The sequence below is a fragment of the Pleurodeles waltl genome, chromosome 12, assembly GCF_031143425.1.
Source record: "Pleurodeles waltl isolate 20211129_DDA chromosome 12, aPleWal1.hap1.20221129, whole genome shotgun sequence".
NCBI lineage: Eukaryota > Metazoa > Chordata > Amphibia > Caudata > Salamandridae > Pleurodeles > Pleurodeles waltl.
This window is the reverse complement of record NC_090451.1, coordinates 352888711-352916384: the sequence shown is the minus strand read 5'-3', so window position 1 is coordinate 352916384 and position 27674 is coordinate 352888711. Positions and strand designations below refer to the sequence as shown.

The 27674-nt window shown below is 48.1% G+C and overlaps 1 protein-coding gene across 3 annotated transcripts in view; it reads right to left on the bottom strand.

Moving 5' to 3' along the window:
- The window catches only part of SLC7A9 (solute carrier family 7 member 9), a 971101-nt gene that overhangs the window by 776390 nt on the left and 167037 nt on the right, over nucleotides 1–27674 (bottom strand). For 2 of the 3 annotated variants that reach the window (XM_069216551.1, XM_069216557.1), the window contains exon 2: nucleotides 26133–26232. The exons of the other annotated variant lie outside the window; for it this stretch is intronic. The gene's annotated coding sequence lies outside the window, so the exon portion shown is untranslated. The remainder of the gene's footprint in view (nucleotides 1–26132; nucleotides 26233–27674) is intronic. 3 annotated transcript variants of the gene reach the window in all.

The window sequence follows — 27674 nt, the reverse complement described above, 5'->3', positions numbered from 1 at the left end:
GACCCCAAACCTATGTGAGCTTGTAGAGGGTCACTGGGACTGTAAGAAAACAGTGAGGGTTAGAAAAATAGCCCACCCCAAGACCTTGAAAAGTAGGTGTGAAGTGCACCTATAACCTCCAGAGAGCACAGAAGTCGTGATAGGGGGTTTCTGCAAGGAAGACCAACACCAGCAAAGCAACAACTGTGGATTTCCAGACCTGAGTACCTGTGAAACAAGGGGACCAAGTCCAAGAGTCGCGACAATGTCGAGAGTGGGCAGATGCCCAGGAAATGCCAGCTGAGGGTGCAAAGAAGCTGCCACCGGATGGTAGAAGCTGTGGATTCTGCAAGAACGAAGAGGGCTAGAAACTTCCCCTTTGGAGGATGGATGTCCCACGTTGTGAAGAAGCTTGCAGAGGTGTTTTCACGCAGAAAGACCACAAACAAGCCTTGCTAGCTGCAAGGGTCGCGGTTAGGGTTTTTGGGTGCTGCTGTGGCCCAGGAGGGACCAGTATGTCGCCACTTGGATGAGGAGACAGAGGGGGCGCCCAGCAAGCCAGGGAGCCCTCACAGAAGCAGGCAGCACCCGCAGAAGTGCCGGAACAGGCACTTGGAAGAGGAGTGAACCGGAGTCCACCCGAAGACACAAAAGGGAGTCCCACGACGCCGGAGGACAACTCAGAAGGTTGTGCACTGCAGGTTAGAGTGTCGGGGACCCAGGCTTGGCTGTGCACAAAGGAAATCCTGGAAGAGTGCACAGGAGCCGGAGCAGCTGCAAATCATGCGGTACCCAGCAATGCAGTCTAGCGTGGGGAGGCAAGGACTTACCGCCACCAAACTTGGACTGAAGAGTCACTGGACTGTGGGAGTCACTTGGACAGAGTTGCTTAGTTCCAGGGACCACGCTCGTTGTGCTGAGAGGGGACCCAGAGGACCGGTGATGCAGTCTTTTGTTGCCTGCGGTTGCAGGGGGAAGATTCCGTCGTCCCACGGGAGATTTCTTCATAACTCCTGGTGCAAGAAGGAGGCAGGCTACCCCCAGAGCATGCACCACCAGGAAACAGTTGAGAAGGCGGCAGGATAAGCGATACAAGGTTGCAGTAGTCGTCTTTGCTACTTTGTTGCGGTTTTGCAGGCGTCCTGAGTAGTCAGCGGTCGATCCTTTGGCAGAAGGTGAAGAGAGAAATGCAGAGGAACTCTGATGAGCTCTTGCATTCGGTATCTGAAGAATTCCCCAAAGCAGAGACCCTAAATAGCCAGAAAAGGAGGTTTGGCTACCTAGGAAGGAGAATAGGCTAGTAATACAGGTAAGAGCCTATCAGAAGGAGTCTCTGACGTCACCTGATGGCACTGGCCACTCAGAGCAGTCCAGTGTGCCAGCAACACCTCTGTTTCCAAGATGGCAGAGGTCTGGAGCACCCTGGAGGAGCTCTGGGCACCTCCCCTGGGAGGTGCAGGTCAGGGGAGTGGTCACTCCCCTTTTTCTTTGTCCAGTTTCGCGCCAGAGCAGGGCTGGGGGATCCCTGAACCGGTGTAGACTGGCTTATGCAGAGATGGGCACCATCTGTGCCCATCAAAGCATTTCCAGAGGCTGGGGGAGGCTACTCCTCCCCAGCCGTGACACCTTTTTCCAAAGGGAGAGGGTGTAACACCCTCTCTCTGAGGAAGTCCTTTGTTCTGCCTTCCTGGGCCAAGCCTGGCTGGACCCCAGGAGGGCAGAAACCTGTCTGAGGGGTTGGCAGCAGCAGCAGCTGCAGTGAAACCCCCGGAAAGGCAGTTTGGCAGTACCCGGGTCTGTGCTAGAGACTCAGGGGATCATGGGATTGTCTCCCCAATGGCAGAATGGCATTGGGGTGACAATTCCATGATCTTAGACATGTTACATGGCCATGTTCGGAGTTACCATTGTGACGCTATACATAGGTAGTGACCTATATATAGTGCACGCGTGAAATGGTGTCCCCGCACTCACAGTCCGGGGAATTTGCCCTGAACGATGTGGGGGCACCTTGAAAGAAAGTGAAGCCAATGATTACAAAGTTCTTAAGAATGCACTCCTGGATGGTTATGGCTTAACCACTGAACAGTACAGGATGAAGTTCAGAGAGACCAAAAAGGAGCCTTCACAAGACTGGGTTGATTTTGTTGATCATTCAGTGAAGGCCTTGGAGGGGTGGTTACATGGCAGTAAAGTTACTGATTATGAAAGCCTGTATAACGTGATCCTGAGAGAGCATATACTTAATAACTGTGTGTCTGATTTGTTGCACTAGTACCTGGTGGACTCTGATCTGACCTCTCCTCAAGAATTGGGAAAGAAGGCAGACAAATGGGTCAGAACAAGGGTGAACAGAAAAGTTCATACAGGGGGTGACAAAGATGGCAACAAGAAGAAGGATGGTAAGTCTTCTGACAAGGGTGGGGACAAATCTAAAAATGAGTCTTCATCAGGCCCACAAAAACACTCTGGTGGGGGTGGTGGGCCCAAATCCTCTTCTAATCAAAACAAAGAAAAGAAACCATGGTGCTATTTATGTAAAATAAAAGGCCATTGAACAACAGATCCCAGTTGTCCAAAGAAAAGCACCAAGCCTCCTACCACTACAACCCCTACTGCTACACCTAGTGTCCCTACTAATAGCAGTGGTGGTGGGAGCAAACCTACTAATAGCCAATCCAAGGGAGTAGCTGGGCTCACTTTTGGTAACTTAGTTGGGGTTGGTCTTGTTAGGGAGACCACAGAGGCTGTGTTAGTCTCTGAGGGGGCTATTGATTTAGCCACCTTAGTTGCTTGTCCCCTTAACATGGATAAGTACAAGCAGCTACCCCTAATAAATGGTGTTGAGGTTCAAGCCTACAGGGACACTGGTGCCAGTGTTACAATGGTAATAGAGAAACTGGTCCACCCTGAACAACACCTACTTGGTCACCAGTACCAAGTAACCGATGCTCACAACAACACACTTAGCCAACCCATGGCTGTTGTAAATCTCAACTGGGGGGGGGGGTTACTGGTCCAAAGAAAGTTGTGGTAGCCTCAGATTTACCTGTAGACTGTCTACTAGGACATGATTTGGAGACATCAGCTTGGTCAGATGTGGAGTTGGAGGCCCATGCAGCAATGCTGGGCATCCCAGGGCATATTTTTGCTTTAACCAGGGCTCAGGCCAAAAAGCAAAAAGGACAGGGTGACTTGCATCCTGGAACAATGGACCAAGTGCTCCCTAAAGCTAGGGCTAGTAGAAGTAAAGCACTACCTACTATCCCTCCCTCTACAGTGGATTCTACTTCTGAGGAAGAAGAATTTCCACCCTGTGCAGAACCTACACCAGAGGAGCTGGAAGCAGACACTGCTGAGCTTTTGGGTGAAGGGGGGCCTGCCAGGGAGGAGCTGAGTGTGGCACAGCAAACCTGTCCCACACTAGAGGGTCTAAGACAGCAAGCTGTCAAACAAGCTAATGGGGATGTCAGTGACTCTCACAGAGTTTACTGGGAGGACAACCTCTTGTACACTGAAGCAAGGGATCCTAAACCTGGAACTGCCAGGAGGTTAGTGATTCCTCAGGAGTACAGAAAGTTCCTCCTAACTCTAGCCCACGACATTCCCCTAGCTGGACATTTGGGACAAATGAAAACTTGGGACAGACTTGTTCCCTTGTTTCATTGGCCTAGAATGTCAGAGGACACAAAAGAATTTTGCAAGTCCTGTGAAACCGGTCAAGGCAGTGGCAAGACAGGTGGCACTCCAAAGGCACCCCTTATTCCACTGCCTGTGGTTGGGGTTCCCTTTGAAAGGGTAGGGGTTGACATAGTTGGCCCCCTTGACCCTCCTACTGCTTCAGGCAATAGGTTTATCTTGGTGGTAGTGGACCATGCCACCAGATATCCTGAAGCAATTCCTCTAAGGACCACTACAGCACCTGCAGTGGCAAAGGCCCTCCTGGGAATATTTTCCAGGGTGGGCTTCCCAAAAGAGGTGGTATCAGACAGGGGAAGCAATTTCATGTCTGCTTACTTAAAGGCCATGTGGAAGGAGTGTGGTGTGACATACAAGTTCACTACACCCTATCATCCACAAACAAATGGACTGGTGGAGAGATTTAATAAAACTCTCAAAGGCATGATTATGGGACTCCCTGAAAAACTCCGCAGGAGATGGGATATCCTTTTACCATGCCTCCTTTTTGCTTACAGGGAGGTACCCCAAAAAGGAGTGGGCTTCAGCCCCTTTGAACTCCTCTTTGGACACCCAGTAAGAGGTCCTCTAACACTTGTTAAGGAGGGTTGGGAACAACCTTTAAAAGCTCCAAAGCAAGACATAGTGGACTATGTACTTCGCCTCAGATCAAGGATGGCTGAGTACATGAAAAAGGCCAGTAAAAACCTTCAGGCCAGCCAAGAGCTCCAAAAGCAATGGCATGACCAGAAAGCTGTTTTGGTTCAGTACCAACCAGGGCAGAAAGTGTGGGTCTTAGAGCCTGTGGCCCCAAGAGCACTCCAAGATAAATGGAGTGGACCCCACACAATTGTTGAAAAAAGGGTGAAGTCACTTACTTAGTTGACTTAGGCACTGCCAGGAGTCCCCTTAGGGTGCTCCATGTCAATCGCCTGAAACCCTACTATGACAGGGCTGATCTCACCCTGCTCATGGCAACTGATGAGGGACAGGAAGAAGAGAGTGATCCTCTCCCTGATCTCTTCTCTTCCACAGAACAAGATGCTCTAGTGGAAGGTGTAGTTTTGGCTGATTGTCTTACTGCTGAGCAGAAAGACCATTGCATAAATCTCCTGGGTCAGTTTTCTGAACTCTTCTCTACTGTGCCAGGTACCACTTCTTGGTGTGAGCACACTATAGATACTGGAGACAGCTTGCCTGTCAAAAGTAAGATCTATAGGCAGCCTGACCATGTCAGAGACTGCATAAAGCAAGAGGTGCAGAAAATGTTAGAACTGGGAGTGGTTGAGCACTCTGAAAGTCCATGGGCTTCTCCTGTGGTACTTGTACCAAAACCTCATTCCAAGGATGGAAAGAAGGAAATGCGGTTTTGTGTTGACTACAGAGGTCTCAACCAGGTAACCAAAACTGATGCTCACCCTATACCCAGGGCAGATGAGCTCATAGATACACTGGCATCTGCCAAGTATCTAAGCACTTTTGACTTGACTGCAGGGTTTTGGCAGATCAAATTATCAGAAGATGCAAAAGCAAAAACTGCATTTTCAACCATTGGAGGCCATTACCAATTCACAGTAATGCCTTTTGGATTGAAAAATGCACCTGCCACTTTTCAGAGGTTGGTGAACACAGTCCTGCAAGGGCTGGAAGCTTTTAGTGCAGCATATCTGGACGATATAGCTGTCTTTAGCTCCAGCTGGGATGACCACCTGGTCCACCTATGGAAAGTTTTAGAGGCCCTGCAAAAGGCAGGCCTCACTATCAAGGCTCCAAAGTGCCAGATAGGGCAGGGGAAGGTGGTTTATCTGGGACACCTCGTTGGTGGGGAACAGATTGCACCACTTCAGGGGAAAATCCAAACTATTATAGATTGGGTTCCCCCTACTACTCAGACTCAGGTGAGAGCCTTCCTAGGCCTCACTGGGTATTACAGGAGGTTCATTAAGAACTATGGCTCCATTGCAGCCCCTCTTAAGGACCTCAGATCCAAGAAAATGCCTAAAAAGGTATTATGGACAGCAAACTGTCAGAAAGCTTTTGAGGAGCTGAAGCAGGCCATGTGCTCTGCACCTGTCCTGAAAAGCCCTTGTTACTCTAAAAAATTCTATGTTCAAACTGATGCATCTGAATTAGGAGTAGGGGCAGTCCTATCACAACTTAATTCTGAGGGCCAGGATCAACCTGTTGCTTTTATTAGTAGGAGGTTGACCCCTAGAGAAAAGCGTTGGTCTGCCATAGAGAGGGAGGCCTTTGCGGTGGTCTGGGCACTGAAGAAGTTGAGGCCATTCCTGTTTGGCACTCACTTCATTGTTCAGACAGACCACAAACCTCTACTTTGGCTAAAACAAATGAAAGGTGAAAATCCTAAATTATTGAGGTGGTCCATATCCCTACAGGGGATGGACTATACAGTGGAACATAGACCTGGGAGTAGCCACTCCAATGCAGATGGACTCTCCAGATATTTCCACTTAGACAATGAACACTCATCAGGTCATGGCTAGTCTTATTGTCCTTCGTTTGGGGGGGGGGGGGCTGTGTAGGAAAGTACCATCTTGCCTGGCATGTTACCCCCATTTTTCACTGTATATATGTTGTTCTAGTTGTATGTGTCACTGGGACCCTGCCAGCCAGGGCCCCAGTGCTCATAAGTGTGCCTGAATATGTTACCTGTGTTATGACTAACTGTCTCACTAAGGCTCTGCTAATCAGAACCTCAGTGGTTATGCTCTCTCATTTCTTTCAAATTGTCACTAACAGGCTAGTGGCCAATTTTACCAATTTACATTGGCTTACTGGAACACCCTTATAATCCCCTAGTAAATGGTACTGAGGTACCCAGGGTATTGGGGTTCCAGGAGATCCCTATGGGCTGCAGCATTTCTTTTGCCACCCATAGGGAGCTCTGACAATTCTTACACAGGCCTGCCACTGCAGCCTGAGTGAAATAACGTCCACGTTATTTCACAGCCATTTTACACTGCACTTAAGTAACTTATAAGTCACCTATATGTCTAACCTTTACCTGGTAAAGGTTGGGTGCTAAGTTACTTAGTGTGTGGGCACCCTGGCACTAGCCAAGGTGCCCCCACATTGTTCAGGGCCAATTCCCCGGACTTTGTGAGTGCGGGGACACCATTACACGCGTGCACTACATATAGGTCACTACCTATATGTAGCTTCACAATGGTAACTCCGAATATGGCCATGTAACATGTCTATGATCATGGAATTGCCCCCTCTATGCCATCCTGACATAGTTGGCACAATCCCATGATCCCACAGGTCTGTAGCTCAGACCTGGGTACTGCCAAACTGCCTTTCCCGGGGTTTCACTGCAGCTGCTGCTGCTGCCAACCCCTCAGACAGGTTTCTGCCCTCCTGGGGTCCAGCCAGGCTTGGCCCAGGAAGGTAGAACAAAGGACTTCCTCAGAGAGAGGGTGTTACACCCTCTCCCTTTGGAAAATGGTGTTAAGGCAGGGGAGGAGTAGCCTCCCCCAGCCTCTGGAAATGCTTTCATGGGCACACATGGTGCCCATTTCTGCATAAGCCAGTCTACACCGGTTCAGGGACCCCTCAGCCCTGCTCTGGCATGAAACTGGACAAAGGAAAGGGGAGTGACCACTCCCCTGACCTGCACCTCCCCTGGGAGGTGCCCAGAGCTCCTCCAGTGTGCTCCAGACCTCTGCCATCTTGGAAACAGAGGTGCTGCTGGCACACTGGACTGCTCTGAGTGGCCAGTGCCAGCAGGTTACGTCAGAGACTCCTTCTGATAGGCCCCTTCAGGTGTTTCTAGCCTATCCTCTCTCCTAAGTAGCCAAACCCTCTTTTCTGGCTATTTAGGGTCTCTGTCTTTGGGGATTCCTTAAGAGCTCATCCGAGTTCCTCTGCATCTCTCTCTTCACCTTCTGCCAAGGAATCGACTGCTGACCGCGCTGGAAGCCTGCAAAACTGCAACAAAGTAGCAAAGACGACTACTGCAACTCTGTAACGCTGATCCTGCCGCCTTCTCGACTGCTTTCCTGGTGGTGCATGCTGTGGGGGTAGTCTGCCTCCTCTCTGCACTAGAAGCTCCGACGAAATCTCCTGTGGGTCGACGGAATCGTCCCCCTGCAACCACAGGCACCAAAGAACTGCATCACCGGTACCCTGGGTCTCCTCTCAGCACGACGAGCGAGGTCCCTTGAATCCAGCAACTCTGTCCAAGTGACTCCCACAGTCCAGTGACTCTTCAGTCCAAGTTTGGTGGAGGTAAGTCCTTCCCTCCCCACGCCAGACTGCATTGCTGGGAACCGCGACTTTTGCAGCTACTCCGGCCTCCGTGCACTTCCGGCGGAAATCCTTTGTGCACAGTCCAGCCTGGGTCCACGGCACTCTAACCTGCATTGCACGACCTCCTAAGTTGTTCTCCGGCGGCGTGGGACTCCTTTGTGCAACTTCGGGTGTGCACCGTTTCACTCCACTTCGTAGTGCCTGTTCCGGCACTTCTGCGGGTGATGCCTGCTTCTGAGAGGGCTCCTTGTCTTGCTCGAAGCCCCCTCTGTCCCCAGACGCAATTGGCGACATCCTGGTCCCTCCTGGGCCACAGCAGCATCCAAAAACCCTAACCGCACCATTTGCAGCTAGCAAGGCTTGTTGGCGGTCTTTCTTCAGGAAAACACTTCTGCACGACTCTCCACGGCGTGGGGGATCCATCCTCCAAAGGGGAAGTCTCTAGCCCTTGTCGTTCCTGCAGAATCTTCAGCTTCTACTGTCCAGTAGCAGCTTCTTTGCACTCACAGCTGGCATTTCCGGGGCATCTGCCCATCTCCGACATGCTTGTGACTTTTGGACTTGGTCCCCTTGTTCCACAGGTACCCTCGTTTGGAAATCCATCGTTGTTGCATTGCTGATTTGTGTCTTTCCTGCAGAATTCCCCTATCACGACTTCTATGTCCTTTGGGGAACTTTAGTGCACTTTGCACTCACTTTTCAGGGTCTTGGGGTGGGCTATTTTTCTAACCCTAACTGTTTTTTTACAGTCCCAGCGACCCTCTACAAGGTCACATAGGTTTGGGGTCCATTCGTGGTTCGCATTCCACTTTTGGAGTATATGGTTTGTGTTGCCCCTATCCCTATGTGTCCCCATTGCATCCTATTGTAACTATACATTGTTTGCACTGTTTTCTAATACTATTACTGCATATTTTGGTATTGTGTACATATATCTTGTGTATATTTGCTATCCTCATACTGAGGGTACTCACTGAGATACTTTTGGCATATTGTCATAAAAATAAAGTACCTTTATTTTTAGTATATCTGTGTATTGTGTTTTCTTATGATATTGTGCGTATGACACTAGTGGTACTGTAGGAGCTTCAATCGTCTCCTAGTTCAGCCTAAGCTGCTATGCTAAGCTACCATTATCTATCAGCCTAAGCTGCTAGACACCCTATACACTAATAAGGGATAACTGGGCCTGGTGCAAGGTGTAAGTACCCCTTGGTACTCACTACAAGCCAGTCCAGCCTCCTACAGTAACTTAGCACCCAACCTTCACCAGGTGAAAGTTAGACATATAGGTGACTTATAAGTTACTTAAGTGCAGTGGTAAATGGCTGTGAAATAACGTGGACGTTATTTCACTCAGGCTGCAGTGGCAGGCCTGTGTAAGAATTGTCAGAGCTCCCTATGGGTGCCAAAAGAAATGCTGCAGCCCATAGGGATCTCCTGGAACCCCAATACCCTGGGTACCTCAGTACCATATACTAGGGAATTATAAGGGTGTTCCAGTATGCCAATGTGAATTGGTGAAATTGGTCACTAGCCTGTTAGTGACAATTTAGAAAGCAGAGAGAGCATAACCACTGAGGTTCTGGTTAGCAGAGCCTCAGTGAGACAGTTAGTCATCACACAGGGAACACATACAGGGCACACTTATGAGCACTGGGGCCCTGGCTGGCAGGGTCCCAGTGACACATACACTAAAACAACATATATACAGTGAAATATGGGGGTAACATGCCAGGCAAGATGGTACTTTCCTACACAACCCCCTCCCCCCCCAAACGAAGGACAATAAGACTAGCCATGACCTGATGAGTCTTCATTGTCTAAGTGGAAATATCGGGAGAGTCCATCTGCATTGGAGTGGGTACTCCCAGGTCTATGTTCCACTGTATAGTCCATTCCCTGTAGGGATATGGACCACCTCAACAATTTAGGGTTTTCACCTTTCATTTGTTTTAGCCAAAGTAGAGGTTTGTGGTCTGTCTGAACAATGAAGTGAGTGCCAAACAGGTATGGCTTCAACTTCTTCAGTGCCCAGACCACAGCAAAGGCCTCCCTCTCTATGGCAGACCAACGCTTTTCTCTAGGGGTCAACCTCCTGCTGATAAAAGCAACAGGTTGATCCTGGCCCTCAGAATTGAGTTGCGATAAGACTGCCCCTACCCCTAATTCAGATGCATCAGTTTGAACAATTAATTTCTTGGAGTAACATGGGCTTTTTAAGATCGGTGCAGTGCACATGGCCTGTTTCAGCTCCTCAAAAGCTTTCTGACAGCTAGCTGTCCACAATACCTTTTTAGGCATTTTCTTGGAAGTGAGGTCATTAAGTGGGGCTGCAATGGAGCCATAGTTCTTAATGAACCTCCTGCAATACCCAGTGAGGCCTAACAAGGCTCTCACCTGGGTCTTAGTTGTAGGGGGAACCCAATCCATGATAGTTTGGATTTTCCCCTGAAGTGGTGCAATCTGTTCTCCACCTACCAGGTGTCCCAGATAAACCACTTTCCCCTGCCCTATCTGGCACTTTGAAGCCTTGATAGTGAGGCCTGCCTTCTGCAGGGCCTCCAAAACTTTCCATAGGTGGACCAGGTGATCATCCTAGGTGGAGCTAAAGACAGCTATATCGGCCAGATATGCTGCACTAAAAGACTCCAACCCCTGCAGGACTGTATTCACTAACCTCTGAAAAGTGTGAGGTGCATTTTTCAAACCAAAGGGCATTACTGTGAATTGGTAGTGCCCTCCAATAGTCGAAAATGCAGTTTTTGCTTTTGCATCCTCTGATAACTTGATCTGCCAATACCCTGCAGTCAAATCAAAGGTGCTTAGATACTTGGCAGATGCCAGTGTATCTATGAGCTCATCTGCCCTGGGTATAGGGTGAGCATCAGTTTTTGTTACCTGGTTGAGACCTTTGTAATCTTCACAAAACCTCATCTCTCTTTTCCCATCTTTTGATTGAGGCTTTGGTACAAGCACCACAGGAGAGGCCCATGGGCTTTCAGAATGTTCAACCACTCCTATTTCAAGCATTTTCTGAACTTCTTGTTTTATGCAGTCTCTGACATGGTCAGGCTGCCTATAGATCTTACTTTTGACAGGCATGCTGTCTCCAGTATCTATAGTGTGCTCACACCAAGAAGTGGTGCCTAGCACAGTAGAAAAGAGTTCTGAAAATTGACCTAGGAGATTTATGCAGTTGTCTTTCTGCTCAGCAGTAAGACAGTCTTCCAAAACTACACCTTCCACTAGAGCATCTTGTTCTGTGGAAGAGAAGAAATGAGGGAGAGGGTCACTCTCTTCTTCCTGTCCTTCATCTGTTGCCATGAGCAGGGTGAGATCAGCCCTGTCATAGTAGGGTTTTAGGCGATTGACATGGAGCACCCTAAGGGGACTCCTGGCAGTGCCCAGGTCAACCAAGTAGGTGACCTCTCCCTTCTTTTCAACAATGATGTGGGGTCCACTCCATTTGTCTTGGAGTACTCTTCGGGCCACAGGCTCCAATACCCACACCTTCTGTCCTGGTTCCTACTGAATCAGAACAGCCTTCTGGTCATGCCATTGCTTTTGGAGCTCTTGGCTGGCCTGAAGGTTTTTACTGGCCTTTTTCATGTACTCAGCCATTCTGGATCTTAGGCCGAGTACATAGTCCACTATGTCTTGTTTAGGAGCTTTTAAAGTTGTTCCCAACCCTCCTTCACAAGTGTTAGAGGACCTCTTACAGGGTGTCCAAAGAGGAGTTCAAAGGGGCTGAAGCCCACTCCTTTCTGGGGTACCTCCCTGTAAGCAAAAAGGAGGCAAGGTAACAGGACATCCCATCTCCTCCTGAGTTTTTCAGGGAGTCCCATTATCATTCCTTTGAGAGTTTTATTAAACCTCTCTACCAGTCCATTTGTTTGTGGATGATAAGGTGTGGTGAATTTGTATGTTACACCACATTCCTTCCACATGGCCTTCAAGTATGCAGACATAAAGTTGCTACCCCTGTCTGATACAACCTCTTTTGGGAAACCCACCCTGGAAAAGATTCCCAGGAGGGCTTTTGCAACTGCAGGAGCTGTAGTGGTCCTTAGAGGAATTGCTTCAGGATATCTTGTGGCATGGTCCACTACCACCAAGATAAACCTATTGCCTGAAGCAGTAGGAGGGTCAAGGGGGCCAACTATGTCAACCCCTACCCTTTCAAAGGGAACCCCAACCACAGGCAGTGGAATAAGGGGAGCCTTTGGAGTGCCACTAGTCTGGACACTGGCTTGGCAGGTCACGCAGGACTTACAAAAATCCTTTGTGTCCTCTGACATCCTAGGCCAGTGAAACAGGTGGACAAGCCTTTCCCATGTTTTAATCTGACCCAAATGTCCAGCCAAGGGAATGTTGTGTGCCAGAGTTAGGAGGAACACTCTGTACTGCAGGGGAATGACCAATCTCCTGGCTGCTCCAGGTTTTGGGTCCCTTGCCTCTGTGTACAAGTGGTTGTCCTCCCAGTAAACTCTATGTCAGTCACTGACATCCCCATTTTGCTGTTTGACAGCTTTCGGTCTTAGACCCTCTAATGTGGGACAGGTTTGCTGTGCCACACTCAGCTCCTCCCTGATAGGCCCCCCTCCACCCAAAAGCTCAGCAGTGTCTGCTGCCAGCTCCTCTGGTGAAGGTTCTGCACAGGGGGGAAATTCTTATCCTAAGAAGTAGAATCATCTGTAGAGGGAGGGATAGTGGGTAGGGATTTACCCTTACTAACCCTAGCTTTAGGGAGCACTTGGTCCATTGTTCCAGGATCCAAGTCACCCTGTCCTTTTTGCTTTTTGGCCTGAGCCCTTGTCAAAGCAAAAATATGCCCAGGAATGTCCATCATTGCTGCATGAGCCTCCAACTCCACTTCTGCCCAAGCTGATGTCTCTAAATCGTTTCCTAGTAGACAGTCTACAGGTAAATCTGAGGCAACCACAACTTTCTTTGGACCAGTAACCCCCCCCCCCCCCAGTTGAGATTCACAACAGCCATGGGGTGGCTAAGAGTGTTGTTATGAGTGTCTGTCACTTGGTACTGGTGACCAAGTAGGTGTTGTTCAGGGTGTACCAGTTTCTCTATTACCATGGTAACACTGGCACCTGTGTCCCTGTAGGCCTGAACCTCAACACCACTGATTAGGGGAAGTTGCTTGTACTTATCCATATTAAGGGGACAAGCAACCAAGGTGGCCAAATCAATGGCACCTTCAGAGACTAACACAGCCTCTGTGGTCTCCCTAACAAGACCAACCCCAACTAAATTACCAAAAGTGAGCCCAGCTACTCCCTTGGATTGGCTATTAGTAGGTTTGCTCCCACTACCACTGCTATTACTAGGGGCACTAGAGGTTGCATTAGGGGTTGTGGTAGTGGGAGGCTTGGTGCTTTTCTTTGGACAACTGGCATCAGTTGTCCAATGGCCTTTTACTTTACACAAATAGCACCATGGTTTCTTTACTTGATTAGAAGAGGATTTGGGCCCACCACCCCCACCAGAGTGTTTTTGTGGGCCTGATGGAGACTCATTTTTAGATTTGTCCCCACCCTTGTCTAAAAACTTACCAACCTTCTTCTTGCCATCCTTGTCACCCCCTGTATGAACATTTCTGTTCACTCCTGTTCTGACCCATTTGTCTGCCTTCTTTCCCAATTCTTGGGTAGAGGTCAGAACTGAGTCCACTAGATATTGGTGTAACAAATCAGACACACAGTTACTCAGAATATGCTCTCTCAAGATTAGATTGTACAGGTTTTCATAGTCAAAAACTTTACAGCCATGTAACCACCCCTCCAAGGCCTTCACTGAATAGTCAACAAAGTCTACCCAGTCTTGTGAGGACTCTTTTCTGGTTTCTCTGAACTTAATCCTGTATTGTTCAGTGGTTAAGCCAAATCCATCCAAGAGTGCATTCTTCAAAACTGTAAAATTATTGGCATCACTTTCTCTCACAGTAAGGAGCCTATCCCTACCCTTTCCACTGAAAGATAGCCATAGGATAGCGGCCCACTGCCTTTGAGGGACCCCCTGTACCATACAGGCCCTCTCAAGTGCAGCAAACCACTTGTTAATGTCATCCCCCTCCTTGTAAGGGGGAACTATCTTGTGCAGATTCCTAGAATCATGCTCTCTCACAGGATTCCTATCAGGAATACTGATGCTGCCACCATGGGGTCCTAACCCCAACCTCTGTCTCTCTTTTTCTAAGTCTAGGGATTCCCTGTCTAGAGCCAGCTGTTGCTGTTTAAGCTTCAGCCTGGACTCTTCCACTCTCAACTTATTGAGTTCCCTTTGTAACATCTTGTCATCAGGGTGGGTGGGTTGGGAATGTTTTGACACAGAAGAAAGATGTGAATGAGCAGAGGGAGACCTGTCCCTAACAGTTGGCACCCTAACAACCTGGCCTCCAGGAACAAAAACATCCCTACTGTGATGGGAGCTTCTATTACTACCAGCATTGCTAGGTGGTCTGCTAAGGGTCAGGTTAGGAAGGGAACCCTGTAACACTCCTTCAAGGGCTTCCCCTGAGTCAGAGTGTTAGCTATCTATCAACTTTTCAGATGAGGTGCCACCCTGGGCCTTATCATTCTCAATAAGCATATTAGACAGTAACTCTCTAGAAGGGTTCTTTCCTACCACTAAACCTCTACCAATGCAGAGACTCTTAAAGTTAAGGTGGTCATTAGTAGTATTGACCAAATTAAGAGGGGTTCCTACATCAGACATGGTAGAAAAAGGTTTAGGGACAGATAAAAGAGAGAAAAAGTTTTAGGACTTTTTAAAGCACATAATTTTTTTTTCCCAACTTTTTGAAACTTCTAGAAAGTTTAGGAGTACTTTTCAGCACTTAGCAGATAGTGTAAGAGAAGAAAAGCAAAACTTTTTGGTTAGGTGTACATACACTGAACTTGTTTTGTATATTATTCTCTTATGAAAAGTACAATTTGACAAAGTGGTAAGTAGTTACAAGTACTTATCCCACCGCTGCACAACCAATGTAGGAGGCTGGCCTGGCTTGTAGTGGGAACCAAGGGGTACTTACACTCTGTACCAGGTCCAGTTATCCCTTATTAGTGTTGAAGAGGTGTTTCTAGCAGCTTAGGCTGATAGAAGGTAGCTATAGCAGAGCAGCTTAGGCTGAACTAGGAGACATGCAAAGCTCCTACTATACCACTGGTGTCATATGCACAATATCATAAGAAAACGCAATACACAGATATACTAAAAATAAAGGTACTTTATTTTTATGACAATATGCCAAAAGTATCTCAGTGAGTACCCTCAGTACGAGGATGCCAAATATACACAAGATATATGTACACAATACCAAAAATATGAAGTAATAGCAAAAGGAAGTAATGCAAGCAATGTAAAGTTACAGTAGATTGCAATAGGAGCACATAGGTATAGGGGCAACACAAACCATATACTCCAAAAGTGGAATGCGAACCACGAATGGACCCCAAACCTATGTGAGCTTGTAGAGGGTCGCTGGGACTGTAAGAAAACAGTGATGGTTAGAAAAATAGCCCACCCAAAGACCCTGAAAAGTAGGTGTAAAGTGCACCTATAACCCCCAGAGAGCACAGAAGTCGTGATAGGGGGTTTCTGCAAGGAAGACCAACACCAGCAAGAAAACAACAGTGGATTTCCGGACCTGAGTACCTGTGAAACAAGGGGACCAAGTCCAAGAGTCGCGACAATGTTGAGTGTGGGCAGATGCCCAGGAAATGCCAGCTGAGGGTGCAAAGAAGCTGCCACCGGATGGTAGAAGCTGTGGATTCTGCAAGAACGAAGAGGGCTAGAAACTTCCCCTTTGGAGGATGGATGTCCCACATCGTGAAGAAGCTTGCAGAGGTGTTCCCACGCAGAAAGACGGCAAACAAGCCTTGCTAGCTGCAAGGGTCGTGGTTAGGGTTTTTGGATGCTGCTGTGGCCTAGGAGGGACCAGGATGTCGCCACTTGGATGAGGAGACAGAGGGGGCGCCTGTAGGAGGCTGGACTGGCTTGTAGTGAGTACCAAGGGGTACTTGCACCTTGCACCAGGCCCAGTTATCCCTTATTAGTGTATAGGGTGTCTAGCAGCTTAGGCTGATAGATAATGGTAGCTTAGCAGAGCAGCTTAGGCTGAACTAGGAGACGTGTGAAGCTACTACAGTACCACTTAGTGTCATATGCACAATATCATAAGAAAACACAATACACAGTTATACTAAAAATAAAGGTACTTTATTTTTATGACAATATGCCAAAGTATCTTAGAGTGTACCCTCAGTGAGAGGATAGGAAATATACACAAGATATATATACACAATAGCAAAAATATGCAGTATAGTCTTAGAAAACAGTGCAAACAATGTATAGTTACAATAGGATGCAATGGGGAAACATAGGGATAGGGGCAACACAAACCATATACTCCAAAAGTGGAATGCGAACCACGAATGGACCCCAAACCTATGTGACCTTGTAGAGGGTCGCTGGGACTATTAGAAAATAGTGGGAGTTAGAAAAATAACCCTCCCCAAGACCCTGAAAAGTGAGTGCAAAGTGCACCAAAGTTCCCCTAAGGACAAAAGAGTCGTGTTAGAGGAATAATGCAGGAAAGACACAAACCAGCAATGCAACAACTGTGGATTTCCAATCTAGGGTACCTGTGGAACAAGGGGACCAAGTCCAAAAGTCACAAGCAAGTCAGAGATGGGCAGATGCCCAGGAAATGCCAGCTGCGGGTGCAAAGAAGCTTCGACTGGACAGAAGAAGCTGAGGTTTCTGCAGGAACGAAAAGGGCTAGAGACTTCCCCTTTGGTGGACGGATCCCTCTCGCCTTGGAGAGTTGTGCAGAAGTGTTTTCCCGCCGGAAGGACGCCCACAAGCCTTGCTACACGCAAATCGTGCGTTTGGTGTTTTTGGACGCTGCTGGGGCCCAGGAGGGACCAGGAGGTCGCAAATTGGACCTGCAGAGAGAGGGGACGTCGAGCAAGACAAAGAGCCCTCACTGAAGCAGGTAGCACCCGGAGAAGTGCCAGAAACAGGCACTACGAGGATGCGTGAAACGGTGCTCGCCGAAGTTGCACAAAGGAGTCCCACGTCGCCGGAGACCAACTTAGAAAGTCGTGCAATGCAGGTTAGAGTGCCGTGGACCCAGGCTTGGCTGTGCACGAAGGATTTCCGCCGGAAGTGCACAGGGGCCGGAGTAGCTGCAAAGTCGCGGTTCCCAGCAATGCAGCCCAGCGAGGTGAGGCAAGGACTTACCTCCACCAAACTTGGGCTGAAGAGTCACTGGACTGTGGGGGTCACTTGGACAGCGTCGCTGGATTCGAGGGACCTCGCTCATCGTGCTGAGAGGAGACCCAAGGGACCGGTAATGCAGCTTTTTGGTGCCTGCGGTTGCAGGGGGAAGATTCCGTCGACCCACGGGAGATTTCTTCGGAGCTTCTGGTGCAGAGAGGAGGCAGGCTACCCCCACAGCATGCACAAGCAGGAAAACAGTCGAGAAGGCGGCAGGATCAGCGTTACAGAGTTGCAGTAGTCATCTTTGCTACTATGTTGCAGGTTTGCAGGCTTCCAGCGCGGTCAGCGGTCGATTCCTTATCAGAAGGTGAAGAGGGAGATGCAGAGGAACTCGGCTGAGCTCATGCATTCGTTATCTAAAGTTTCCCCAGAGACAGAGACCCTAAATAGCCAGAAAAGAGGGTTTGGCTACCTAGGAGAGAGGAAAGGCTACTAACACCTGAAGGAGCCTATCAGCAGGAGTCTCTGACGTCACCTGGTGGCACTGGCCACTCAGAGCAGTCCAGTGTGCCAGCAGCACCTCTGTTTCCAAGATGGCAGAGGTCTGGAGCACACTGGAGGAGCTCTGGACACCTCCCAGGGGAGGTGCAGGTCAGGGGAGTGGTCACTCCCCTTTCCTTTGTCCAGTTTCGCGCCAGAGCAGGGGCTAAGGGGTCCCTGAACCGGTGTAGACTGGCTTATGCAGAATTGGGCACATCTGTGCCCAACAAAGCATTTCCAGAGGCTGGGGAGGCTACTCCTCCCCTGCCTTCACACCATTTTCCAAAGGGAGAGGGTGTCACACCCTCTCTCAGAGGAAGTTCTTTGTTCTGCCATCTTGGGCCAGGCCTGGCTGGACCCCAGGAGGGCAGCTGCCTGTCTGAGGGGTTGGCAGCAGCAGCAGCTGCAGTGAAACCCCAGGAAGGGCAGTCTGGCAGTACCAGGGTCTGTGCTACAGACCACTGGGATCATGGAATTGTACCAACAATGCCAGGATGGCATAGAGGGGGCAATTCCATGATCATAGACATGTTACATGGCCATATTCGGAGTTACCATGGTGAAGCTACATATAGGTAGTGACCTATATGTAGTGCACGCGTGTAATGGTGTCCCCGCACTCACAAAGTTCAGTGAATTGGCTCTGAACAATGTGGGGGCACCTTGGCTAGTGCCAGGGTGCCCTCACACTAAGTAACTTTGCACCTAACCTTTACCAGGTAAAGGTTAGACATATAGGTGACTTATAAGTTACTTAAGTGCAGTGTAAAATGGCTGTGAAATAACGTGGACGTTATTTCACTCAGGCTGCAGTGGCAGGCCTGTGTAAGAATTGTCAGAGCTCCCTATGGGTGGCAAAAGAAATGCTGCAGCCCATAGGGATCTCCTGGAACCCCAATACCCTGGGTACCTCAGTACCATATACTAGGGAATTATAAGGGTGTTCCAGTAAGCCAATGTAAATTGGTAAAATTGGTCACTAGCCTGTTAGTGACAATTTAAAAGTAATGAGAGAGCATAACCACTGAGGTTCTGGTTAGCAGAGCCTCAGTGAGACAGTTAGGCACCACACAGGGAACACATACATGCACACCTATGAGCACTGGGGCCCTGTGTGACAGGGTCCCAGTGACACATACATATAGGCCACAAACCTATGAGCACTGGGGTCCTGACCAGCAGGATCCCAGTGACACATAACAACCATACTGAAAACATGGTGTTTTCACTATGAGCACTGAGGCCTGGCTATCAGGATCCCAGTGAGACAGTGAAAACAGTGACAAACACCCTGACATACACTCACAAACAGGCCAAAAGTGGGGGTAACAAGGCTAGAAAGAGGCTACCTTCTCACAGCGCCCAGCAAGTCAGGGAGCACTCACAGAAGCAGGCAGCACCCGCAGAAGTACCGGAACAGGCACTTGGAAGAGGAGTGAACCGGAGTCCACCCGAAGACACAAAAGGGAGCCCCACGACGCCGGAGGACAACTCAGAAGGTTGTGCACTGCAGGTTAAGGTGTCGGGGACCCAGGCTTGGCTGTGCACAAAGGAAATCCTGGAAGAGTGCACAGGAGCCAGAGCAGCTGCAAATCACGCAGTACCCAGCAATGCAGTCTAGCGTGGGGAGGCAAGGACTTACCGCCATCAAACTTGGACTGAAGAGTCACTGGACTGTGGGAGTCACTTGGACAGAGTTACTGAGTTCCAGGGACCACGCTCGTCGTGCTGAGAGGGAACCCAGAGGACCGGTGATGCAGTCTTTTGTTGCCTGCGGTTGCAGGGGGAAGATTCCGTCATCCCACGGGAGATTTCTTCAGAGCTCCTGGTGCAAGAAGGAGGCAGGCTACCCCCAGAGCATGCACCACCAGGAAACAGTCGAGAAGGCGGCAGGATAAGCGATACAAGGTTGCAGTAGTCGTCTTTGCTACTTTGTTGCGGTTTTGCAGGCATCCTGAGCAGTCAGCGGTGATCCTTTGGCAGAAGGTGAAGAGAGAAATGCAGAGGAACTCTGGTGAGCTCTTCCATTCGGTATCTCAAGAATTCCCCAAAGCAGAGACCCTAAATAGCCAGAAAAGGAGGTTTGGCTACCTAGGAAGGAGGATAGGCTAGCAACACAGGTAAGAGCCTATCAGAAGGAGTCTCTGACGTCACCTGATGGCACTGGCCACTCAGAGCAGTCCAGTGTGCCAGCAACACCTCTGTTTCCAAGATGGCAGAGGTCTGGAGCGCACTGGAGGAGCTCTGGGCACCTCCCCTGGGAGGTGCAGGTCAGGGGAGTGGTCACTCCCCTTTCCTTTGTCCAGTTTCGCGCCAGAGCAGGGCTGGGGGATTCCTGAACCGGTGTAGACTGGCTTATGCAGAGATGGGCACCATCTGTGCCCATCAAAGCATTTCCAGAGGCTGGGGGAGGCTACTCCTCCCCAGCCCTGACACCTTTTTCCAAAGGGAGAGGGTGTAACACTGAGGAAGTCCTTTTTTCTGCCTTCCTGGGCCAAGCCTGGCTGGACCCCAGGAGGGCAGAAACCTGTCTGAAGGGTTGGCAGCAGCAGCAGCTGCAGTGAAGCCCCCGGAAAGGCAGTTTGGCAGTACCCGGGTCTGTGCTAGAGACTCGGGGATCATGCAATTGTCTCCCCAATGCCAGAATGGCATTGGGGTGACAATTCCATGATCTTAGACATGTTACAGGGCCATGTTCGGAGTTACCATTGTGACGCTATACATAGGTAGTGACCTATGTATAGTGCACGCGTGAAATGGTGTCCCCGCTGTAGGAGGCTGGACTGGCTTGTAGTGAGTACCAAGGGGTACTTGCACCTTGCACCAGGCCCAGTTATCCCTTATTAGTGTATAGGGTGTCTAGCAGCTTAGGCTGATAGATAATGGTAGCTTAGCAAAGCAGCTCAGGCTGAACTAGGAGACGTGTGAAGCTACTACAGTACCACTTAGTGTCATATGCACAATATCATAAGAAAACACAATACACAGTTATACTAAAAATAAAGGTACTTTATTTTTATGACAATATGCCAAAGTATCTTAGAGTGTACCCTCAGTGAGAGGATAGGAAATATACACAAGATATATATACACAATAGCAAAAATATGCAGTATAGTCTTAGAAAACAGTGCAAACAATGTATAGTTACAATAGGATGCAATGGGGAAACATAGGGATAGGGGCAACACAAACCATATACTCCAAAAGTGGAATGTGAACCACGAATGGACCCCAAACCTATGTGACCTTGTAGAGGGTCGCTGGGACTATTAGAAAATAGTGAGAGTTAGAAAAATAACCCTCCCCAAGACCCTGAAAAGTGAGTGCAAAGTGCACCAAAGTTCCCCTAAGGACAAAATAGTCGTGTTAGAGGGAGAATGCAAGGAAAACACAAATCAGCAATGCAACAACGATGGATTCCTGTCTGAAGGTACCTGTGGAACAAGGGGACCAAGTCCAAAAGTCACAAGCAGCTCGGAGATGGGCAGATGCCCAAGAAATGCCAGCGGTTGGTGCAAAGAAGCTCTTACTAGGCTGAAGAACTGTGAATACTGCAGGAACGACAAGGGTTTGAGACTTCCCCTTTGGAGGATGGATCCCCCACGCCTTGGAGAGTCGTGCAGAAGTGTTTTCCCGCCGGATGGACGCCAACAAGCCTTGCTACACGCAAATCGTGCGTTTGGCGTTTTTGGACGCTGCTGGGGCCCAGGGGGGACCAGGAGGTCGCAAATTGTACCTGCAGAGAGAGGGGACGTCGAGCAAGACAAAGAGCCCTCACTGAAGCAGGTAGCACCCGGAGAAGTGCCAGAAACAGGCACTACGAGGATGCGTGAAACGGTGCTCGCCGAAGTTGCACAAAGGAGTCCCACGTCGCCGGAGACCAACTTAGAAAGTCGTGCAATGCAGGTTAGAGTGCCGTGGACCCAGGCTTGGCTGTGCACGAAGGATTTCCGCCGGAAGTGCACAGGGGCCGGAGAAGCTTGCAAAGTCGCGATTCCCAGCAATGCAGCCCAGCGAGGTGAGGCAAGGACTTACCTCCACCAAACTTGGGCTGAAGAGTCACTGGACTGTGGGGGTCACTTGGACGGTGTCGCTGGATTCGAGGGACCTCGCTCGTCGTGCTGAGAGGAGACCCAAGGGACCGGAGATGCAGCTTTTTGGTGCCTGCGGTTGCAGGGGGAAGATTCCGTCGACCCACGGGAGATTTCTTCGGAGCTTCTGGTGCAGAGAGGAGGCAGACTACCCCCACAGCATGCACAAGCAGGAAAACAGTCGAGAAGGCGGCAGGATCAGCGTTACAGAGTTGCAGTAGTCGTCTTTGCTACTATGTTGCAGGTTTGCAGGCTTCCAGCGCGGTCAGCGGTCGATTCCTTATCAGAAGGTGAAGAGGGAGATGCAGAGGAACTCGGCTGAGCTCATGCATTCGTTATCTAAAGTTTCCCCAGAGACAGAGACCCTAAATAGCCAGAAAAGAGGGTTTGGCTACCTAGGAGAGAGGAAAGGCTACTAACACCTGAAGGAGCCTATCACAAGGAGTCTCTGACGTCACCTGGTGGCACTGGCCACTCAGAGCAGTCCAGTGTGCCAGCAGCACCTCTGTTTCCAAGATGGCAGAGGTCTGGAGCACACTGGAGGAGCTCTGGACACCTCCCAGGGGAGGTGCAGGTCAGGGGAGTGGTCACTCCCCTTTCCTTTGTCCAGTTTCGCGCCAGAGCAGGGGCTAAGGGGTCCCTGAACCGGTGTAGACTGGCTTATGCAGAATTGGGCACATCTGTGCCCAACAAAGCATTTCCAGAGGCTGGGGGAGGCTACTCCTCCCCTGCCTTCACACCATTTTCCAAAGGGAGAGGGTGTCACACCCTCTCTCAGAGGAAGTTCTTTGTTCTGCCATCCTGGGCCAGGCCTGGCTGGACCCCAGGAGGGCAGCTGCCTGTCTGAGGGGTTGGCAGCAGCAGCAGCTGCAGAGAAACCCCAGGAAGGGCAGTCTGGCAGTACCAGGGCCTGTGCTACAGACCACTGGGATCATGGAATTGTACCAACAATGCCAGGATGGCATAGAGGGGGCAATTCCATGATCATAGACATGTTACATGGCCATATTCGGAGTTACCATGGTGAAGCTACATATAGGTAGTGACCTATATGTAGTGCACGCGTGTAATGGTGTCCCCGCACTCACAAAGTTCAGTGAATTGGCTCTGAACAATGTGGGGGCACCTTGGCTAGTGCCAGGGTGCCCTCACACTAAGTAACTTTGCACCTAACCTTTACCAGGTAAAGGTTAGACATATAGGTGACTTATAAGTTACTTAAGTGCAGTGTAAAATGGCTGTGAAATAACGTGGACGTTATTTCACTCAGGCTGCAGTGGCAGGCCTGTGTAAGAATTGTCAGAGCTCCCTATGGGTGGCAAAAGAAATGCTGCAGCCCATAGGGATCTCCTGGAACCCCAATACCCTGGGTACCTCAGTACCATATACTAGGGAATTATAAGGGTGTTCCAGTAAGCCAATGTAAATTGGTAAAATTGGTCACTAGCCTGTTAGTGACAATTTGAAAGTAATGAGAGAGCATAACCACTGAGGTTCTGGTTAGCAGAGCCTCAGTGAGACAGTTAGGCACCACACAGGGAACATATACATGCACACCTATGAGCACTGGGGCCCTGTGTGACAGGGTCCCAGTGACACATACATATAGGCCACAAACCTATGAGCACTGGGGTCCTGACCAGCAGGATCCCAGTGACACATAACAACCATACTGAAAACATAGTGTTTTCACTATGAGCACTGAGGCCTGGCTATCAGGATCCCAGTGAGACAGTGAAAACAGTGACAAACACCCTGACATACACTCACAAACAGGCCAAAAGTGGGGGTAACAAGGCTAGAAAGAGGCTACCTTCTCACACCCGCACTCACAAAGTCCGGGGAATTTGCCCTGAACGATGTGGGGGCACCTTGGCTAGTGCCACGGTGCCCACACACTAAGTAACCTAGCACCCAACCTTCACCAGGTGAAGGTTAGACATATAGGTGACTTATAAGTTACTTAAGTGCAGTGGTAAATGGCTGTGAAATAACGTGGACGTTATTTCACTCAGGCTGCAGTGGCAGGCCTGTGTAAGAATTGTCAGAGCTCCCTATGGGTGGCAAAAGAAATGCTGCAGCCCATAGGGATCTCCTGGAACCCCAATACCCTGGGAACCTCAGTACCATATACTAGGGAATTATAAGGGTGTTCCAGTATGCCAATGTGAATTGGTGAAATTGGTCACTAGCCTGTTAATGACAATTTAGAAAGCAGAGAGAGCATAACCACTGAGGTTCTGGTTAGCAGAGCCTCAGTGAGACAGTTAGTCATCACACAGGGAACACATACAGGGCACACTTATGAGCACTGGGGCCCTGGCTGGCAGGGTCCCATTGACACATACACTAAAAAAACATATATACAGTGAAACATGGGGGTAACATGCCGGCAAGATGGTACTTTCCTACACTAATCCCTTGTGACCTTGACAGCCTAAAGGGACACCAAGGCACCATCTTTAAATCTGCAAACTAGCTCCTTCTCCAAGTGGCCCTGTGCCAAGAGACGTTCCAGCTCTGCTCCCGCCAGAACCGGGAGCCGCCGGAGGCTCTCCAGCTGGCACAGCATGCCCCCGACTTCTTCGACCATCCTGCAAGAGAACAGATTGGTAACTCAACTGTACGATTTTTAATGCATTTTTAAAGGTGACTGTGCATTGAGTCCAGTAGTTCATAATTCCAAACAGAAAGACTAACTTTATTAAAACTTTGAAAAGTCATATCTCAAAAAGTACTTAAAGTATCTTAAAGATCTTGGTCTTAGAATTTATATAAACGTCTGAAATATTTTTATAAATTCTGGTCTAGAGTCATTCATTGAGTGTGTGGGGTGCATAATTGGATTTGTGAGTACAACAAATGCTTGGCACATCTCCTGGATTAGTCTAACTGCTCGACTAGCTACCTTAAAAATTTGAACATTAGGTGGTTTATTTTTTACCTCTGGAAACCAATGTGTGGTTGCCTGGACCCCCTGCACAGTGTGCCTAGTTTTGAACACTACATAGAAAGCCAGCCTCCTACACAGACCATGGGATGTCATGTTCACTCAGTCCAAATAAAATTGAGCTTAAAGAGCTTTTCAAGAAGTCTTCTGGAGATGTCTTCTCCACCCTGTATAGTTTCTAGTATTACCCATCGTATATCATCCAGAGGATGGTTAACCATGATGAAATGAGTGCTCAATTTGGTAGTTGTCCAGTGACTCCCTGATATTACTACAGTGTTCATTGATCCGGGTATTGATTGATCTTGTTGTCATGTTATCGTAACATAAACAACAAGGGTTTGAAATGTGATAGAAACAGTTTTTAATCTGACAGTTGGTATGTTTGAATAGTTCCCATTTCCTTCTCTGGCCCAGGTCGACTTCTTTTGTGATCTGTATTAGGGGGCACACACTGTAATGGCCACAGGGGAAGTGTCCTACTTTAAGAGAGTGTTTCCAGCTGGTTGTTATACTAACTGGTGTGTTAGGATGCCGTGGTCTAGTGGATATCCGGTTCTACTGATTGGATTTTTGTTGTTTGTTGTCAAAAGTATTGATTGCATTTTGCTCTATCCTTCTAACTTGATGTCCAATTTTTATTGTGTAGTGTTTTCCTTTTATTACTGTTTGAATTGCTGTACAAATACTTTACGCATTGCCTCTATGTTAAGCTTGATGGCCAAGTGCCAATCTACCAGAGGGTTGAGCACAGGTTAATTTGGGGTTTGTTTGTGACTTCATCCTGACAAGAATTGTGGTTGCTGCTTGAGTAGGGTTTAACCCCCCTCAACCAATAATCCAGTTTCTTACAACATATATTTAATCTTTTTTTTCATTATTGGTGTTCTATGATATGAAATCATCTTTAGTGTGGGTTACTGTGAGATATTCTCTGTGATGTTTTTCTGTAATCGTTTTTGGTGCTGGGTAAGCTAGTTTTTCACTTCTTTGCTAGATATTACTCTTTTCAAATTTGGCACAGATGGTTATTGGACTATATAGTCAGCATGTATTCTGTGGGTGTAGTCTTGAAGTATTGTTCCACTGGGAGCAGTGACACTTGTGAATTCCTCTTTTAAGTCTTGCATTATGTTGTAGACCTCAATTTCTGTCTTATACTGTGAGTGGTTATGCTCTGTTGAAAGGTCCCCTTGGCTATTTACAGTGATGGACCTCCGTAGCAACCATCAGAGTAATATCTATGACTGTGTCTTCATTTGACATGTCTGTTTCTGTAGTTAAATCAAAATGTAAAATATTTATTATATATATATTTTTACATGTATCTGTGTATTTAATTTGTATTATGTATTTTGCATTTTTGTTCATGGCTACTTACATCTTTAGTTGTTTTCTTTTTTTCATGTTGGTGGTTTTATAGTCTGCCCTTCGGTTCCAGTTTGGTTTGTTTGGGAATTGAATTCTTCATTTGTGCAGATCTGCAGATGTGAAAAAAAAAAATGTATAGGTTTAGTTTTATTTTGTTGATAACTTGGACAGTGTGGTAGGCTTCTCTTTTCTTTGTAGCTTCCAGCACTTACTAGTTTTAGCATTTATTTTATTCTGTATTGTTATTTAATGGTTTTCCTTTGGAATGTAAATATGTTGTTCATACTATATGTTTAAATATTTTATTTTTCGATATGTTTGTATGTTTTCATTATTAAAATAGAGGTTTCAATATTATGTATTTCTACGTTTCAAATATCGATATCGAGTTAATGTCTATTTAAATATTTGCATTTGTTGTATTCGATATATTTTATAAACTCAATTCAGAGCCGTTATTGTGGTTGTCAATATTTTTGAAGCAACATTTTTGTACCATAATATTTGTGTGGTCGATATTCAGTAGAATATTCGTAAGAATTGTGGGGAAAGACAGTAGGGTGGCACACCTTCTGAACGGCTAAAGTAGTAAGTTCGGCCTTCCCATTCCTGTCTCACCTTTTGGGTGCTCAAAAGGAAAGGACAAACAGTCGGATATGCAGAGCGAAAAAGCCAGATCCTAATCCAAAAAGGCATGATTGCCTAGCAGCACAGGGATCAGGCAGCCTCAGACCTGAAAACAACTCTCTGCCGTACAGCAGGTACCTGAATTCTGGTACTGCCAGCTGAAAAATTGACTAGTAGCAATTTTCTTTGTGATTGTGTTCATAAATTAAATGTGATTCAAGGTACTGGCATCAGAATCAGAAACTCAAGCAACACATCTATCATGTTAATGTTGTAGGCTGGGTGGGCCACTAAGCTCAGGTAAACTACCAATCACACATTTTTGAATTTACACCCAGATGGTGCAGGTCTGCGACTTGACTTTATCATGCACTCTGAAGTCCATTTGCTTGCAATACTGAAAGCCCTTTTTAGGTCGAGCATGGCAGCACGCAAGCGCTGCTCTTCTGACGTGTTGGTATCTATGTGGGCTTCTCACACCCATTACTATCACTCGTTCTTGGGCTTGCCTTTCAAAAGTCCTTCGATGACATTGGTAAATACTTTACGTTTGTCCCGCCGTAGGGCGGTTTTGTTACCGCCTTGGGGACCGACCCTGTTACATCGATAATTGCACTTTTGCCGATATGTTTGTCTACGAGCGAAATTCTTTTTCCTTTTGTCTCGCTCCTTTAGGCTCATGCTCATGGCGGCCATGGTGCTTTAAATTGACTTGCTTATGTCAACTGTTTTACTTTACATTTTTAATTTATGTGGCAAGAAAAGTCCAGCTAGGAATTTACAACGCGAGACCCATTGCATTGCAAATGGTTGTTATATTAGCTGGGGCTGCTGTGGCAACTATAGGCCAGATTTACAAGGGATTAGCACCACCTGAGCATCAATTTTTGTGACACTTTGGTAGCACTAACCACTTCTCTATATT